We start from the raw sequence: 18,407 nt of genomic DNA, 5'->3' as shown, positions 1-18,407 counted from the left end.
CACCATCTGCCACTATTTGTCCATTTAATGGGTGTCACCTGTGTGACAGGTCCCTGTTGGCCCTTAGCTGGTCACATGCATAAGTTGCATTCATCTCCCCAACTGGATGAATTATTCCAAAGTGTCTTTCCTGCAAAGTGGAGACTGTGTCCTCCCATCCCTGAGCACACAGCCTGGAACAGGCTACCACCAGGAAAACTTCATTTCTCTGAGTTGGCGGGTAAGTGGGTAGATGGGTTGGTATGGTGGTTAGAGGGTGGCTAGTCGATGGGGTGACGGGATGGGTCAGTGGATGAGCAGGCTAATGGTAGATGGACTGGCAAATCTGTTAGAGGGTTGCTGGGGGTGGGGGGCTAGTGGGAGAATGGGTGCACCAGTTATGACCCTACTATCTGTCTCCTCTTGATTGCCTGGGATCATGGCTGGACTCTGCAACTGTTTCTCCTTGACCAGCTGGTTCTGTTAAGCTTTGTCAAAGGGGCTGGAACACTGCAGGATGAAGGGACTTCTCTCCCAGGCTCCCGCAAGGAGGCATCCCTCAGCATACTGCCTCTGCCAGCACCCCAGAAGGCAGCCTTCCAGGGAGTTCCATCAGCATGGCACCTCAGCAAATTCTTCTGCTGTCCGGTGGGCCTCGTTGTACCTTCCTTTAACGGGGTCCCATCGGCCCAGGGTATGCACATGCAGGGAAGGCTCTATGGGATTTGTTCCTTCCTCCGATGCTCTGCCACAGCCCCAGAGGTAGTGACCACTCTCCACATCTGCTATTCCATGTTTCTCTACAGGAGGGAGGCAATCCCTTGTTACAGCTAGTAAGTAAACCTTAATAAGTTATCTCCTGTTATAGTTAATAATTCTTTATATTAAACCTTTCCTGTTAATATTACTGTGCAGTTTCTATCTCCTAATTGGACAGTGAGGTAGTGGTTGATTGGTAAGCTAACTCATTAGTGGGGTGGTAGGCTCGTTAGTGGGGTGGTAGGATGGTGGGAGAATAGGTTGGTGGACTGGTTGGTTGGTGGGCTGCTTGGTAGTTGCTTAGAAGGTTGCTGGGTTGGTGGTGTGGCATGGTCTAGGGTAATATGTTGGTTGATGGTTGGCAGATTGGTGAGGGGGGTGATGGCTTGACTGGCAGGTTGGTGGACTCAGCTGGTTGAGTCATTTGATAGGTTAGTGCTTTAGGATATGGGGTTAGCATCATGTCAGAGGGAAAGACAAGGCCCGGGGAGGCCCCTACAGTGCCAGTAAGGCTCAGTTTCCATTTCTGCCCTACCCAAAGGGGCCCAGCCTTCCCCTCAAGCTGGAACCCTCACAGCCATGCCATGGCTACCAGAACATCTCTGCAAACAGAAGCAGCAGCCTGAGGAGAAGGCTTCTGGAGAACACGGAAAGTGGCCTGAGGGGGTAATAGGCATTAAGGCTGGCCTACATCCCTCTACCAACCCATGCTGGGCCCCAGCTGCTCCTACAGGCTCTGACAAAGCACCCAAGCTACCAGCTGATTACCTAGCACCCAGAGGGCTTTCCAGAAAGGGGACTGAAATACGTTGTCCTTCAGGACAGATTTGGGCCTCGGCCCCATGAAATCTCCTAAGACGCTGACCCCAAGGCATGGACATCCTTCCGGTGATGGACCACCCTTCTACCCCATCCAGGCTTGGAATTCTCCTAGCACTGTTCCACCCATCAGGACTCCCAGACCCCCTTCCGCTGTCTGTTCGATCCCTGCCCCCCTCACTCAGCTCCCCCTCTGCTGAACCATCCCTTTCACATCTCCCTCTTCTGGATGGTCCTTGAGGCTGGGCTGAAACCCGGCAAGGCATGATCTGCTTCTCCACAGCCCTCGCTGCTCCCCGACCACCCCCCTGGGTCCCCACCCCAATGCCTTGTAGGTGGCCTGGCCCACACCCCAGATACAGCCACCACCAACACATTTCTAAATTGCATCTTTCAAGAATCAGAAAAACAGATTTCGGAAGGAAATTGCTTTTCCCCCTGCTCAGTCTAGGTGGACTATTTGTTACTTGCCTTTTCCCTCCCCCACAATCTCAGGGGAAAATGAGATGTTCAAAGCTTTTCTCTGTGTTGGGGCCAGTCACTACCCCTCCTAAGGCCTGTAGGCCTCAGAAAAAGCCATGCCCCAGGGGGTGGGGGGCAGGCACCCCAGCTTCTAGCCCTGTGGACAGGCTCTATTCCAGGGTCCCCCAAGCCCATAGCCCAGGCCCTGGGGGAGGCAAGGGCAGGGAAGATAGGGGTGGGGGCCTCACAGAGGCAGAGAGCCAGGCTGAGCTGGGACAAATCTGTGAAGTGACAGGTTGGCTCTGTTTCCTGAAGCACAACCCCCCCTACGCTTACCCCTCTACTGCATTCATAAATTCACACGCTACGACCACCCAGCTGGCCCTTCCCAGGCCTTCCCCAGTCACTGCCCTGTGGGACCACTCACGTCCCGCCTCCAGCCTCAGGTCAAGGCAAAGCACCTAATTATCCCCATCACACCGAGAACACGGGCCACGGGTGCCAGGCCTCTGAGGCCTCAAGAGAGCACAGGCCTGAGCCAGCAGGCCCAAGTTCCAGTCCTGCTCAGAAAGCCCCTCTCTCTGCCTCCAACTCCTCCCCTGGAAGGGGCAGGCTGAGCCCTGCATTACCAGCTCAGAGGTGAGGCCAGCTTCTGATGCAATGATGCATGGCAGGCACCTTGGAGAGGGAGAGCCTCGTGTTTCCTGCTCACTCAGGCCATGCCACACACCACCCTGAGTGTCTGAAACACATGCTCTCGTTCTGTCTTCACAAGAACCCGGCAGGTAGGTCTGCTGTCATCTCACCTAAAGAGGAGGAATCAAGGTTCAGAGAGGCTACGGAACTGCCGAAGATCACACAGCAGACACGGCATGGAGCCACGCCTCAAGTCCTCGTTCTTGACCTTCACGCTGCGTTGTCAGGAGCTAGTCTGTGTTTCTTAAAAGAAACCCTGAAAAACTATCATCTGGGGGCACCTGGGTGGCTCAGTCCCTTAAACGTCTGCCTTCGGCTCAGGTCATGATCTCAGGGTCCTGGGATTGAGTCCTGCATCGGGCTCCCTGCTCAGCGGGGAGCCTGCTTCTCCCTCTCCCATTCCCCCTGCTTGTGTTCCCTCTCTCTCTGTGTCTCTCTGTCAAATAAATAAATAAAGTCTTTAAAAAAAAAAAAAAGAAAAAGAAAAACTATCATCCAAAGAAATAAGTGGAGGAAGAATTTCAGGCTCTGCATATTTGGAGGAAATACAGGGGTGGGAAGAAACTTCTAGAACTCTTAAATTACAATAACAGTGGCTGACACTTGCTGAGCACTGACTATATACAAGTACTGTTCTGAATTCTTCATTGCATAAATTATCTAACTCTTACAACAACCCTATGAGATAGATTCCGTTATCTCCAATATGCAGCTGGGGAGACTGAGGCGCAGAGAAGCTATAAGATTTGTTCGAAGGCACATGACCGGTTAGCCACTACACCTTGCAGCCCCAGTCTGGCACCAAGGAAGTTGCTTTCCCTACTGCAGGCTCCTCTTCTCAAGCCAGGGGGAATGGCGTGGGCCGGGGGGCAGGGGGACCACGGGATGAAGTGGGGCTAAGGGTCACAATGAGAACCCCAGACCTAGGGAGAGTGGGGGTACCTCTGCCTCTGGCTTTCAGGCCAAAGTCCCATTTCTCCACCCCCAGCCGTCTGGTTAGTGCTGCGTAAGGCTAAGGCGCTGATGGCGGCAGGGAGGGTTCAAGGTAGAGAGACATGGGCACGCCTGTGGCACATGGCTGTTAGGCCAGTACCTCTGCCTGGTTCCTCCCACCCCACCCTCCCAATCCCCCTGGAGGGTCCCATGCCTCTGGCCTTCTGTGCCAATTGCTCCCACCTCCCCCATACCCATGTAGCTCTTTTCCTGGCACCCAACTTCAGACGCAGGGCTCACCCCCGCCACTGTGACAGTAACAGGAGGCCAACAGCCAAAGGGACAGCGACTTCACCTGGGCATGAGGCTGTGAAGTCCGAGACTGGCTAGGCGTGGCCGGGGACAGGCGAACTGCTCAGGAGATGGCAGGCCGGTGACAAAAAGCTGAGCAAATCACACTGACTCTTAAAGAGGGCCTGTCAGGAGGAGGGGCGGCAAGGACCATCCCCCCACCCAAGAGGTCTGTCACCCTCCCCTTCCTCTCTCTGGGGCTTCTTCCATCTCTTACTTGGTCCTCGGGCCAGAGCCAGCCCCGCCCCACCCCCACACATGCACACCCATCTACAGAGGTAATCCACGCTGCCATGGGATCTTGAAACAGTTTGAAAGAATGCATACAAGACTCTAAGATTCTATGTATTAAATGGACCGTTGCCTCAAAGCAAAAGAGTGGCGGGGCCTCATCTTCAGCTGCGTGAGGGGGAAGCTGGTCACAAGTGACACGAGAAGGAGGCAGGTGGCAGAGACCCAGAGATGGAGGTGACAGTGTCCACCGATAGCGTCCGAGAGAGACTCCAGAGAGAGACCAAGAGAAAGCCTTGGTCCCCGGCAGCTCCCCAGATTCCTGGGCCAGAAACACTTCCTTTTCTGTTAAAAACAAAGACATGGGGCGCCTGAGTGGCTCAGTTGGTTGGTTGACTGCCTTAGGCTCAGATCATGATCTCGGGCTCCTGGGATCGAGTCCTACATCGGGCTCGCTGCTCGGCGGGGAGCCTGCTTCTCCCTCTCCCACTCCCCTGCTTGTGCTCTCTCGCTGTCTCTTTCTCTCTGTCAAATAAATAAATAATCTTAAAAAGAGAAGAAAGGAAAAGAAAAGAACCAAGACACAAGGAAGGAAAACAGAATAACAAGGTGAGATCAGAGGAGCAGTTTTAGTATTCTGAAAAATTCACAAAATTAGCACTGGGCATGGGGGCCACCAAAACAGAATGGAAATAGCAACAAGATCCATGACAAGCCCCTCGAGATCCGTGAGATAAATACTTGGCACTGGAAAACAGGAGGTGTTGGCCTATTTTATTCATCGTGGTCTCCCTAGTACCTGGGATGGGGTCTGGCCCATAGTTAAGTGCTCAGTAAATACACTGAATAAATAAATGAATGAACACGGTTTCTCAACGCAGGCTAAGGTTCTTCTGGTTCTTAGGCCTGAGGAAAAAATAACACCATCTGTGGGCTGTCCTAAACGGGCCACGGAGTAATGTGGTGGGGAATTCATTCATTCATTCATTCATTCATTCATTTGCCCCACTAGCTCCTGCTAGTGAGCACTACTCTAGTACAGATCAGTGAACAGGATGTAAGAATTCCTACCCTCAGGGAGCGTCCACTGCAGGGGCAGGAGACAAACAGTACACAGTAAAGACACGCCGCTGAGTAACTGGCCCCGTACAAGGGGATACAGATCAGGGAGGAAAACCACAGTTACAGGGTTGAGGGGTGGGCTGGAGTAACATTTCCGCAGAGACTTGAAGGAGGTGACACAGCGTGCCAGGAGGCCCCCTGGGGAAAGAAAAAGCTCAGAGGCCCCAGGTGGAGCCTGCGGGCGTGTGGGGTCAGGGTGGCTGACCCACATGAGCCAGGCACCCTGGTAAAGCAGCCAGCTGGGGTCACAGCTCCTGTGCTGAGCTCAGACTGTGGGGAACGCGGGCAGGAGCAGGAGGCCAGGCAGAGGCCACACACAGCGTGGGTGCAGACAGGGTGGCAGAAGATGGTGGAAGGGCTCAGATTCCAGATGTATTTGCGGGTTTCGCAGGCAGGATGTCCTGATGGATCAGGGATGGGGTATGAGGAAAGGAAGGGAGCAGGGCACCTTGCAGGGCCCGCAGGGAGCCTTCCACACCAAGCACAGCAGTGTTTGGCATGCTGCTTCTCATCCCGCCCTTGGCACAAGCTAGGTGCAGGACAAATCCCCCCCGTCCCCGCCCCGGCCAGGCTCAGCCAGGGAGACGCCCTTGACCACCGGGCCGTGCTGAGATCAAAGGCAGCTCCACGGCCTGTCCACGGGCCACCTGAGTGTTACTGCTTCCATCCCGGCTACACACTCTCCGGGGCACGACTGCACCGTATCTGTTTGTGGCCACCCAGCACCCAGCCAGTCCTACCACACTCACGCACACACGCACATGCACGCACGCACACTCACACACACCGCTTGATTTTGTGTTCCAAGGGTTCATGACCCTCCAAGAGGCCCTCCACAGACCCCAGGTTGAGAGCCCTAGGCTGGGATCCTGGTTAGGGCCCTTCCGGATAGGCAGTTCAGCCCCCACAGTCCTGAGCGCCTCCGTGTGAGCCTGGAGAGCCCAGAGCTAATGAAGCGAGGAATACAAGCTGGCTGAGGAGCACCTGCATTCCTGATCACCAGTACCGCTTCATTCCTTCAAATAGTCATTCTTTCAACTGCCGGGGGTGGGGCAGGGGGAGAAAAATTAATAAGATGGCCTGGTCTAAAAGGGGAAGGAAAATGAGCACTTCCTATGTGACCAGATCTATGCCTGGCCCCACAACCTTCATCTCTCATCCTGGCAACAAATCTGCTACCCAGCCAGCCGGCCAGAAGCCACACACACACACACACCCCCCAGGGCTTATCTACCTCCGCCCTTCTGAATCCTGAGCCCAGATGCTCACTCTGGGCTTGGCCCTCTGATTCCTCTACCTCTCCAGCTCACTCGCTCAGAGAAGCTTCTGGGTCAGGCCCTGACTCTGCCTGATGTTGGTTGGCACTGGCAGGCTGAGCAGGTAAAGCGCCTGAGAGGCAGCAGGGTCCTAGAGCCGGTGGGAAACAGGAAGGAGGGAGCGGGGAGCTGGCAAGTGAAGCCAGGATAAAATATTGATGCCCGAGTCCTGGTAAAGCAGAGAATGCCGCGTGTCCATGAATAAAAGATGGGTCAGAGGAGCAGGCTGGGCAGCGGATTAATTAATCTAAGTGAGCGCTCTGCTTTGCGCCACGGGAGAATGGGGCAGTGGGGTAAACAGACTCACCTCCCAGCTACTGCCCCAGAGGGTCCGACGGAGATCCTCTGTGCCAGACAGGCAGCTGGGCAGAGCAAGGACGTGGGAAGAACAACAGGGCCAAGCCCCCACTGGCAGGGAGAGGGGCAGAGGCAGCCGGGCGGTCCAGGACCCGTCTGGGCCTCTGTGCCCCAGGACTGCCAGGGGCCACGTGGGAGGGCAGCTTCCCTGGCAGATGGGAGCCACAGAGCCCAGATGCTCTGGGGAGTGAGCTTTGACAGGTGCAGGGTCTTGGAGGTCAGTGAGGGATGGAAGGGCTCCTGGGTCCTTCCCTGGTGCCTCAACTGCTGCCTCAGGGAAACCTCGAGCACCTGGATAAGGGAGGGGGAAGGTAGGAAGAAGGTCAATGGCAGCAGATCTAAGATCTGGTATAGAAAGTTAGGCACAGGCTGGACTTTGCCCTGAGGGAAGTTGGCAGGGACGGAGGACCACAGGTTCTGAGACAGGAGGAAGGGTGGGACATGGCTGTAACTATTTCTGCCCTTGGAGATGCTAACTCCAGGGTCCCGAAGGCTTCCCGCCTTAGGTATAGCATGGCAAATGGGCTGGGGGAAGGGAGTGGCCCCCAGGACTCTCAGACATGGTGGCGGAGGTCTCACGGGGAGACAGCGCTCAAGATCTCTACTTTCATCCATCATCCACTGTACAGGGCGGCCTTCACGGGCTCTTCTTAGTTTTGTTTCCTCAAGGTTACACTAGGACTTTGTGGGATGGAGATGTCCCTCATCTTGCTCCCTGCCCCCGGGGTCCTGCAGGAGGCCATCAGCTCCAGCATCTGAGGTATCCTAAACAGGCACCCCCCTGGGTAGGAGCTCCCCATCTTCATGGTGGCTCCTTCCCCCCACCTCCAACCAGCCTCAGTGGGACCAGGCTGCCCTTTGCTTAGGACATCCTCCTGGTGTGCTCTGGTCGGCAGACAGCAGTCGCATCTTTAGAACCCTTCCCTCAGTGAGGGCTAGGTCCAATTCCAGGTGGCCTCAGCTGATGCCAGCCACAGTCCCAGGCAGGCAGCAGGACCCCTCCAGCCTGACCCATGGAAACTGGAAACTGGCCCCTGACCCGGCCCTGGGGAGAAGACAGTAAAGGTGGGTGGGCAGACATCCTCCCACGCTGGTTCCCTCCATAGCTGCAGCCATGGCCTCTGTCTGCCTCCTCCCCCAAGCCTGCCGTGGCCTCGCCAGACCACAACTGCCCTGGTTCCTCGGCACCAGGCTGACAGCAAATCCAGTCTGTCCTGCCCAGTGGGCAACTCATCATGAGGAACCTGCTGACGTCACTTGTACTCCATCTCATATTTGTTGTTTAACTTTTTTACATGTAGTCCTGTCTCTTCCACTGCTTCTTAGCTCCTTGAATGTTGGAGCAAAGTCTTTTTGGTCCAATGACCTACGTAGCCCAAGGCATACGGGAGGCACACCGCACAGTGGTTAGAATAAGTGAATGAACGATAAATGGCCCAGCCATCCGCCGTCTCTCCTAGTCTGATTTCGGTGCCTAGTCAGTCCCCACACTACCTGCCTTCAAGGTGGGAACCAGTACTTACCAAGAGCACCTGTCTGCGTCAGCCCAGAACCAGACAGGAGTGCGACAAAGCATCTAACCTTCCCCACGATAAGGCAGACACGTCTCTCCCTTTGGACAGATGACAATGAGGCTCAGCACTTGGCCAAGATCACCCAGCTAGCAAGTGGCAGAGTGAGGAACGGGTCCTGATCTGAGTCTGGAGTCCTGGCTCACACCTCCACATGTCGATGGTGAGAAGCAGCAGGAATGCAGGGCTAAGAAGCCTTAGCTTGCTGCCCCTCCCAAGGAGAAAAAGAAGTGCTCTCTGACTGCAGACAATGGTCAGAGCTGGAGAGAGCCACTCAGGGCTCTAGGCTACCTGGAGACTGTGGGACCGGTCCCCTGGCTGAGAGCAGAGAGGAGGCCAGTGGTGGGAGGCCCTCCCTTCTCCCAGGGTTCTGAAAGATTCCCCAGGGTCTAGCCAAACCCAGCCAGTTGCCATAAAGTGGGCTGCCTGGTCCCATACACCTCACCATGCCCTGAGCCTGGGGCTGGAAGGGGGAGGCAGAGCTGGGGACCCTCACTACCCAGAAATAATGATGGGGCCTCTGAATCCCGCCAGAAACAGGCAGCAGCCTGGCCCGGAAGCACATACATTGTCCCACACACATCTCGGCAGTCTACCTCCCGAAGCAGCAACGTCTAGAACAAAAGTGGTGGAGGAGCCTGCCATTTCTGTGGCCACAGTGCCACCTGTTAGCTCTACATGGCATAGCAGGGAGGGGTTGTCCTTCCACAGCTGCAGGAACTCCCAGACCACTGGCATCCAGGCACTCATTCAACAAATACTGACGTAGCACCTACTGTGTGGCGGCCTTTACCTCAGAGGCTGAGTATACAGTAGTGAACAAAACAGACTGAAAGCCCTGCCCTTAGGGTGCTTACAGTCTGGGGGGCGGGGAGGGACAAATAATACAGAAGGCCGACACATACAACACACAGTATGCGAGACGGGTCCGCACCGGGGGGGAAATAAATCAGGAAGCAGGTGGGGAGTGCTCAAGGGGTTGTGTGACTGTGGATAGAGTGGTCAGACACAACCTTACTGAGACAAGTCCGGGAGGAGATGAGGAGAGAGCCGTGTGGATTTCTGGGCAGGCACATTCTAGACAGAAGAAACAGCAAATGCACAGGCCAGAGCAGGCCTGTGGTGTCTGAGGAACAGAAAAGGGCCGGGGAGAATTAAGGGAGTTTGGGGCGGGGGCAGGGGGGACAGCAGTAGGAGGTGAGACCAGAGCAGAAGCTGTGGGATTGGCAGACTTGGTGGGAGGAACCGGGGGTTCTGTTCGGTACTTGCCAGGTCAGAGTTGCCTATTAATGGGTGGTGGGATGAATGAGTTTGAAGCTGAGGGGAGAGGGCCTGCCTGGAGCTATAAGCTGAGAGAAATCAGCCCTTGGGTGACATTAAAGCCATAAGACTGGATGAGATGCAGGTGGATAGAAAGAAAAGTGAAGGGACCAGGGTCAGAGCCAGGGAGCCCTCAGCTTCTCGGCGTCCTCGGGAAGATGCTGCAGGCAAGTGCAAGAGAGGGAGAGGGCAGGGACGGCTGGTGTCCCAGAAGTCATGTCAAGAAAGAGGAGGGAGTGAGCGACACTGTCAAAAGCTGCTGATGCTCAAGTCAGGGCTGAGGAAGGTCTACTGGCTTCAGTAAAATGCAAAGAGTCCCAGTGACCCTGAGAGGCCCAGGTCTGGAGACAGGGTGGGTACAAAAGCCTGCTAGGAGGAAGTGCAAGCAAGAATGAAAGGAGAGAAACTGGGGACAAGTTGCGACAACCCTTCGGTGAATTTTTTTATAAAAGGGAGGAGGGAGTTGAAAAGGTAGCCGGAGGGGTATCTGGGTGGCTCAGTCAGTTAAGCGTCTGCCTTCGGCTCAGGTCATGATCTCAGGGTCCCGGGACTGAGTCCTGCATCGGGCTCCCTGCTCAGTAGGGAGTCTGCTTCTCCCTCTCCCTCTGCCCCTCCACTCTGCTCATTCTCTCTCTCCCAAATAAATAAATAAAATCCTTAAAAAATTTTTTTAAAAATAGGTAAGGAGGTGGAGAGGGGGGGGGGAGGGGGTGGGTCAAGAGGTTTGAGGTTTTTTTGTATTTTTTTTAAGATTTTATTTATTTATCAGAGAGAGAGGGCGCACGTGCGGGGGGAGCAGCAGAAGGAGAGGGAGAAGCAGGCTCCCGCTGAGCAGGGAGCCCGACGACGTGAGGCTCCATCCCAGGATCCTGAGATCATGACCTGAGCCGAAGCAGACACTTAACAGACTGAGCCCCACCCAGGCACCCCTGGGGTTCCTTTTTTTTTTTTTAAGGTGGGAAAAATAAGAATTTGCTTGAAAGTGATGGGCATGGCTGGGTAGAAAGGGGAGAAGCTGTGGGAGGAGAGGTAGGGGTGAGTCATGAGAGCACTGTCTGCAAGCAGGGGAAGAAAGATGAGATCCGGTTGTTCATCCCGATGAGATACCACTTCACACCCCCTGGAAGGGCTAGAATCAAAAACACAGTAACACATGTTGGTGAGGACACGGAGAAATCAAACCTTTTGTACGCTGCCGGGTGGGGCGGGGGGGATATGAAACTGTGCGGCCACTTTGGAAAACAGTTGGGCAGTTTCCTCGAGAAGTTAAACATGGAGTTAGCATGCGCTCGGCAAGTCCCCTCCCAGGTATACCCAAGAGAAAGAAAGACATACGGCCCCATGAAAATGTGTACACAAATGTTCATAGCAACTTTGTTCACATGAGCCAAAAAGTGACAACCCAAACGTCCATCCGCTAACGTGTGGATAGACAAAATGCGGTCTATCCACACACGGGAATATTATTCACTCACAAAAAGGAAAGAAGTACCGATACACACTAGAGCATGGATGAACCCTGTTGGTTCATCTAGCTCGCTAGCTAGAAAGAGCTAGCTACGTACTATGTCATTGTTTATATGAAATACCCAGCCTAGGAGAATTCATAGAGACCAGACCTCTCCACACAGACAGCAGATTCGTGTTTGCCAGGGGCTGCAGAGAGGGAGAGTGGGAAGTGGCTGTTGTTTCACTTGGGGTGGTGAGAATGTTCTGGAATTAAGTAGTGGTGATGGTTGCACGACTCAGCAAATACGCCAAAAACCGCTGAAATGTACACTTTTTTAAAGGGTGAATTTTATGCTTTGTAATTATATGTCGGTAATAATTTTGTTAAAAGATATGCTTGTGCAGATGAGAGGGGCTGCCCTGGGCTGGGAAAGAGGCTGAAGACACAGTCTCTGATGCAGGCAGGCAGGTGGGGGTGGTGTGGGCGATCGTGGACATTCTCTCCTGGTGTCTTCTCTTTTCTCAGAGACCCAGGAAATGAGGTCATCGGCCAAGAGCAAAGAGGGAGGCTCCAGCAAGAGCAAAGGTACAGAACGACTGTCTAGGAGGGACAGAGGAAATGAATGGACTGGGAACATTCAGTACGATTGCGGGGTGGCGATGAGGCCCCTGTCAGGGAGGCCGAGCAGCAGCAGTAAGTGTGCTGGGTGGGGGGTCCCACCCCACCCCATGCATTCCCCCAGCCTTGAGACAGCATGGGGACGTGAGTGACAGGCACTGTGCTCTCCACACGACACGGCTCTGGTCTCTGAACATGCAGGTCCACACGTGGGGGTTTGCAACTGCAAACCCTAAAAGATGCCCATACGTTTGCCCTCGCAATTTTAAATGCACATTCCCTTCCACTCTGCAATTCCTCTTGGGGAATTTAGCCTCAGAAAAACTTGCAAGTAGACACAAGATACATGTACAGGGATGTTTCAGGCAGCGTTATTAGTAATAGCAAAGAATTAGAAACCACCAGAATGTTCATTCCTGGGGAAATTTTGAAATACATCCAGGTACGCTGTGCTATGAAGTAAGTCTCCACCACTGTAAAGAGAACGGGGAAGCCCGTATGTGTGACACGAAAGGATTTCTAAGACGCTTTGTTAGGTGGAAAAAGTCAGGTTGCACAATAATGTGTGTGATATTAGGCAACTGTCTTCCCCTTTTTTTGGTAAACAAAAATGGTATTTGTGTGTGCATATTTACGTTATTACAATGCATAAAAGGTCTAGAAAGGATGCAGTTGAGATTGTGAGTGGCACTTAATCTTGAGGGGCAGGTTTTGGAAAAGGAATTGAGGGCAGTTAAGGGGTTGAAAGTGTTTTAGAGGGACGCCTCGGTGGCTCAGTCGTTGGGCATCTGCCTTCGGCTCAGGTCATGATCCCAAGGTCCTGGGATCAAGCCCCACATCGGGCTCTCTGCTCGGCAGGAAGCCTGCTTCTCCCTCTCCCACTCCCCCTGCTTGAGTTCCCTCTCTCGCTGTGTCTCTCCCTGTCAAATAAACAAATAAAATCTTCTAAAAAAAAAAAAAAGAAAAAAAGAAAGTGTTTTAGAGAGGGACTTTCGTTGCTTATTTTATATGTTCCTATGTTTCTAAAACTTGTAACATGGAGCATAGATGCTTTTGTAACTTAAAAAGGATCAGCGTGCCTCCCCACCCCTTGCACGGGCCCATTCCTCCCCGGGCCGGCGTCCTCCCAGCCCAGGCAATTCTGTGTCCCTGGAGGCAGTGGCCAACCCTGGCCAGAGCATGGCCGGGTCCTGACCAGCTTTCCCTTTGCCGGGCCCTCAGAGCCGGCAACACCCCCCCTTCCCCCCCCACCCCATCTCCTCCACAGCTCTTCCTCTCCAGCCACTTTCCAGGGAGGAAGGTATATGATCAATGCACCAAACCAAAGGCACCAAAGGCCTGGGAAGCAGCTGCCATAATGATAAGAGCAAGCACTTACGTAGCACTTACTGTGTACCAGGCACAACTCTAAATACTTCCTACGTGAACTCATGACAACCCTATGGACTCCGTACCATGGCTACCTTCACTTCATAGCAGATTTTAAAAACAAACAAACAGGAAGACTGCACAAGAGGCTAAGTCCCCTGCCCCAGGGCCCCAGGTGCTACAGCCCCTCGTGGGGCAACAGGCTGACCTGGGAGCGCTGCCGCCCCCTGGGAATCCACAGCGTGGGCCAGCCTCCTCCACCTGCCTCACTCCACTCCCCCAAGCCCTGAAGCTCCCAGGACGTTCTGATAGAGCCCTGTGCCCTCCTCCAGGGCAAGGCTATGGCTTCCCCAACCCAGACCCCAGGACCTATACATGCATGGCACCTGGCTGGTGCGTAGCTGGTGCACAGGGAGTGTTCAACGTACTGAATGAATGGCTCTGCCTTCCCACCCCCACCCCACAGTGTCCCCCTGGGCCTTGTCCTCTGGTTTCCTCATCTGTAAAATGAGCAGGTGCACTGGACAGCATGTAACAACAACTTCGGGACCGTTAGGCATTGCTAAGAGAAGCCAGCGCTTATCCCAATGGGGCGACTCTCAAATGGGTGGGAAGGGAGGACAGCTTACTTGAGGCCTTCCTTCCCGGGCGTTCGGGCTGCCTGGGAACCTCTCACTTACCCACAAGACAGGCACTTCACCCTCCTCCAGCCAACAAGGCTCAAAGCTCCCCCAGGAGACAATTTCCTTGCAGAGACCCAGGCACTGCTCCATGGGCTCCGCAGGGGACACCCTGCCCAGGTGGGTGTCAGGGAGACCACAGAAACTGACAATCCTGGCACCCCAGTGGCCACCACAGGTGAAGGAGAGTGCACAGCCATATGGGTGGCCAGTGGCGGCTCCATGGGGCACGGGGGGCCAGGTGAGCCTGTGAGTCACAGGGGAGCAGAGGGGTGGTCCAAAGCAGTGTCTCCCAAAGTCCCCATGGACTGTGCGAGCCAGAGGAAGCCTTCCTACAGTCCTTGATTACCCAGTCTGGACAGTCTGCCAGGACAACCTGGGGGAACAGAGGAAGAGGAGGGGAGCTAACCGTATGTGCCATGCACCTCCAGACACCGGCTCACAAGTGCCCCACACGGTATTGGCACCCCACTCTTCACAGATGAGGACGCCGAGGCCCAGAGAAACCAGGGACAGGGCCAATGTCCCCAGCTGGGACCTGAACTCACCTCCCCAAAGCCAAAGCCCACACCTCTCCACAGTGTTCCCTCAGCTCCTGGTGAGCAAGGGCTTCTGAGCTGGGACTCAGATGGTACCCCAGGCCTGTCCTGCCCCACCCCTGGGCTTCCAGCCTCAGCTCTGGAGCCCACTGCCTCAGATCTGTCCAAGCAGTCCTGGGCTAGCGTCCACCGGTGGGTTCACTGTCAGGTCCAGAGCTTCTGCCCACCGTGTAGCACCCCCCACCCCTGCAGAGCCCCCATCATTTATAAATGGTCCACTCACTTCTCAACAGAGCCTCCTAGTGAAGCACGAAGCTAACCCCATCACTCAGGGTCGCACAGCCAATCAATAGCAGGCGTCAGCCTTCAAGGGATGTCCAGATGACCCACCAAAAAATCCAGGGGAGGGGGGGCTCCCTGCCCTCACCTGCACCGGAAGTCATCTTCCAGGTATTTCCTTTTCCCTTCCCTGGGATATATTCTGGAGCTCTGTGCGTGAGTGCTGGGCCCCGACGCCTTGACAAAGTTCTGGGCAAGTCCACAGTGCCAGCACAACTCCAGGCTGCCCGCTGACCCACGAGCCATGTGCGAACCTCGGGAAAGCCATCCCTCCTGCCTGCTTCATGCCACACATGCCACACAGCCACCTTAAGACACATCCACTCCCCCAGAGAGGGCTCAGGCTCTAAGTGTCCCTGGTCCTCCCCCTCCCCCCGCCACCCCTCCTCCACGGTTCTGGGCAGCCCACAGGTAGTCCCCCTCCCCCTGCGATGCCCGCCCAGAGGAGCCAGCAGACAGGATGAGCAGGCAACTTCCTCCACCATCTCCTGGGGCCTGTTTCTGGGCCGGAGGCCAGACAGGAGATTTTCCTGGAACTTCTAGGGCACAAAGATGCTGAGAAACCAGAGAGAGGGAAGTGCCTGAAAGAAACTGGCAAAACAAGTGGGGGCGGGGAGAGGGTGTTACCAGACCCATCTGGGCCCCCCGGGTCCCCCTCCTCCCCAGTGCTCCTGGCAAGTGTCTATGCACAGGAAAACTCCCACCACCCCTCCCCGGAAAGCCACCCAAATTCCAAGGCCCGATTCAGTTCTGCCCCCTTGGAGCTCTGTGCCCGCTGCAGGCTGGCAGGGACTCCTAATTCCTGCAGCCTCCCTGGGGCCTCAGGCTACTGGCCGGCTCTTCACTCCGGTGTGGGTCAGACATGAGTGCAGATCTCATCCCGTCCTGTCTCCTGGAGGTCCGTTCCAAGCTTGTCAGACAAAAGGACAGAGCATCCAGGGAGCAGTGCAGCCTTTAAAGGGATTGGGGGCAGGGGCTTGTATTTGAGTGTGTGTGTGTGTGTGTGCACATGCATGCATGTGTCTATAAGCATGTGCATATGTGAGCATTTGTCAGTAGGTCTGTAAGAATGAGAGGGCGTCTGTATGTTTGTATAAGTGTGTGCGTGTGCGTGTGCGTGTGTGTGTGTGTGTGTGTGTGTGTGTGTGTGTCTTGTGGGCCTGACCTCCCTGTCTCCTGCCCAGGGGTGGGCAGGTCCCCTTTGCCTCACAGCAGCCCAAACAAGACAGGACTGTTGCCGGAGCCTTCTGGGGCACCAAGTGGAGAGGGGCTCATGGGGGCAGAACAGGGGCCCTCAATGAGCTCCTGCTCCTCCTGCTGGGTCAGATCCCTGGTGTGACCCCAACTACCATGACTGTCCAAGCTCAGCTGCCGGTGAGATCTGCCTCAACTCCTTCCTGCCCTGGACGGGGCTGGACTCTCACCTTGCAGCTGCCCCTTCCCGCTCCCAGGGCCCCTCTCCTGGGACTCAGTTCTGCAAACAGGGAGCCCCCGACAGCCACCCCTGAGGACTAGAACCCCTTCTACAGTTCATTCACTGCCAGCCAACTTGGCTATTTCCACCACAGCTCAGAGCTCGCCCCAAAACATGAGGCCTCCAAGTCTGGCCTACAGTCCCACACCTTTCCTGCAGGAACCTCCAAGCTCCTACAGTTCCAAGTCCCAGTTTTCAGGCTGAGAGCCACCAAAGGCCCTCCGTTCACTTGCAGAACCTGGAGCAGAGCACCATCTCCACAGACCAGCATGCAAGCTCGCCTGGCCAGCTCAGAGAGGGCTCTGTCACCCTCCCCGGTCCCCGGGGCCCCAACGGGGCAAGCCGCCATCCATCCACCTAACAAATGTTTATTACCGGACAGTGCCAGGCCTTGGGAATCCTGAGGGAGAGCCATTAGGGTCCTTCTCCCTCTCGGGGTAGGAAAGACTCTCAGAAAAGGAGCAGCTTCCAAAGACTGTTCAATGAAACTTTGACCAATGGTGACCAATGGAACCAACGGAATTTTTGTCATGATGCTAATGTTCTCTATCTGCACTGATATGTCAGTAGCCCCTAGCCACAGTGGACACTGAGCATTTGAAATGTGGCTAGTGTGGCTGAGGAACTGAATTTTTAATGTTACTTAAAGGGACTTATTTAAACGTAAATAGTCATACATAACTAACTAATGGCTACTATATTGGACAACACAGTCCTAGGAGCTGTGGGAGCAAAGAGAGGGAAGGGGTGGACACCCCAGGGAGGAGACAACATTTGGCGGGGCCAGGTGGGACTCCAGAATGTTCTTTCAACAAGTATTTACAGAGAGCCAAGAAGGGCCAAACACTGATGATACAGCAACAGACACCCTGTTAACCAAGTAGAGGGTGCTGCTCTGGCATTGGGGAAGGCCCCATCTCAGACAGTGCAAATCAGGGAAGACTTCCTAGAGAAAGTGGTTTCCAAGATGAGGCCTAGGGGAAGACTGTTCCAAGACGGAAAAACAGTTTGTGCAAAGGCCCTGAGGCAACAGAAAGCCCAGTGAGGATTAAGGAGAACAGGAAAGCCCTCAAACAGACGGCAGCCGGAACGGCCCTGCAGCACAGCTCCACGCTGGTAGCCAGCTAACTTACTCATTCTTCTTCTTAGATGTCCACTGGAATGCACCCAGCCCCAGCCGGCCCCATGAATATATTTTGAAAAATCTTGTCACAGTCTCCAGCCTGGCCAAAGGCTTCTCTGACCTCCTGCATCCTCTCTGAGGTCACTACTAGGTGGGGCCCAAGCCCTTGTCCCTCCAAGAGTTCCTGACTCATCACGGAAAAAACTGAAAATCCCAGCCTTTTAGAGGAGGAGGGCAGTTGTGACCCCAGCTCCAGGACACAGGGACAGTGGAGAGGGGCAAGGAGCAAGTCAGAGGCAGAAGAAGATGCTGAAACAGAGACCAGGACAGAAAATGAGGTGGAGACTGACGGTAAGTCTATAGAGACAGGAGGTGGTGGTCACAGACGCAGAGACAGACAGCCCAAGCCAGCAGGACAGATGGGCAGAGATACACCCACCAGTGACAGCTAGCGCAAGCCAAAAACAAAGGGCCACTCTTAGGCCCACACGGTTCGAGACTGCCTGACAGGCTGCCAAAGACAGCCAAGGACTAGAGGCAGACCTGGGAAGAGGTGGGGTGGGGTGCCCCTGGGTGCCCTGAGCTCGGGACACACCCATGCACCCCCTGGCTGCACTCGCAGAGCAAGCCGGGAGAGGGCGGTGTTGCTCCAGCCACCGCCCACGAGCCTGGAGTCCAGCTTCCCAAAAATGGGCAAAGTCAGACTCCCTGGCAGCAGCCTCACTGAGAGGTGGAAGAGACTTGGATGGGGGACCCAGCGTATCCATACCCTAGCCTGGAGACCATTCCCTCCTCAACCTAGCATATCCTCAAGCCTGCCCCTTCCCTCCACATTCCCCATCTCCAGACACCTGCGGGGGGGGGGGGGGGGGGGGGGGGGGGGGGGGGGGGGGGGACAGG

General features: G+C 55.0%; 1 long non-coding RNA gene across 3 annotated transcripts in view; it reads right to left on the bottom strand.

The window, feature by feature from the left end:
- Positions 1-18,407, bottom strand: part of LOC141374543 (uncharacterized) — a 176,768-nt gene that overhangs the window by 61,407 nt on the left and 96,954 nt on the right. The window contains exon 6 of one of the 3 annotated variants that reach the window (XR_012381529.1): positions 4,369-4,575. The exons of the other annotated variants lie outside the window; for them this stretch is intronic. This is a non-coding gene — a long non-coding RNA (uncharacterized lncRNA). Of the gene's footprint in view, positions 1-4,368; positions 4,576-18,407 lie in introns of those variants that run through there. 3 annotated transcript variants of the gene reach the window in all.

Source organism: Callorhinus ursinus, unplaced genomic scaffold, assembly GCF_003265705.2.
Source record: "Callorhinus ursinus isolate GAN/ISIS: 27379988/994484 unplaced genomic scaffold, GSC_fseal_2.0 scaffold19, whole genome shotgun sequence".
In the NCBI taxonomy this organism is placed as follows: Eukaryota; Metazoa; Chordata; class Mammalia; order Carnivora; family Otariidae; genus Callorhinus; species Callorhinus ursinus.
This window is presented reverse-complemented; position numbering and strand designations above follow the sequence as displayed.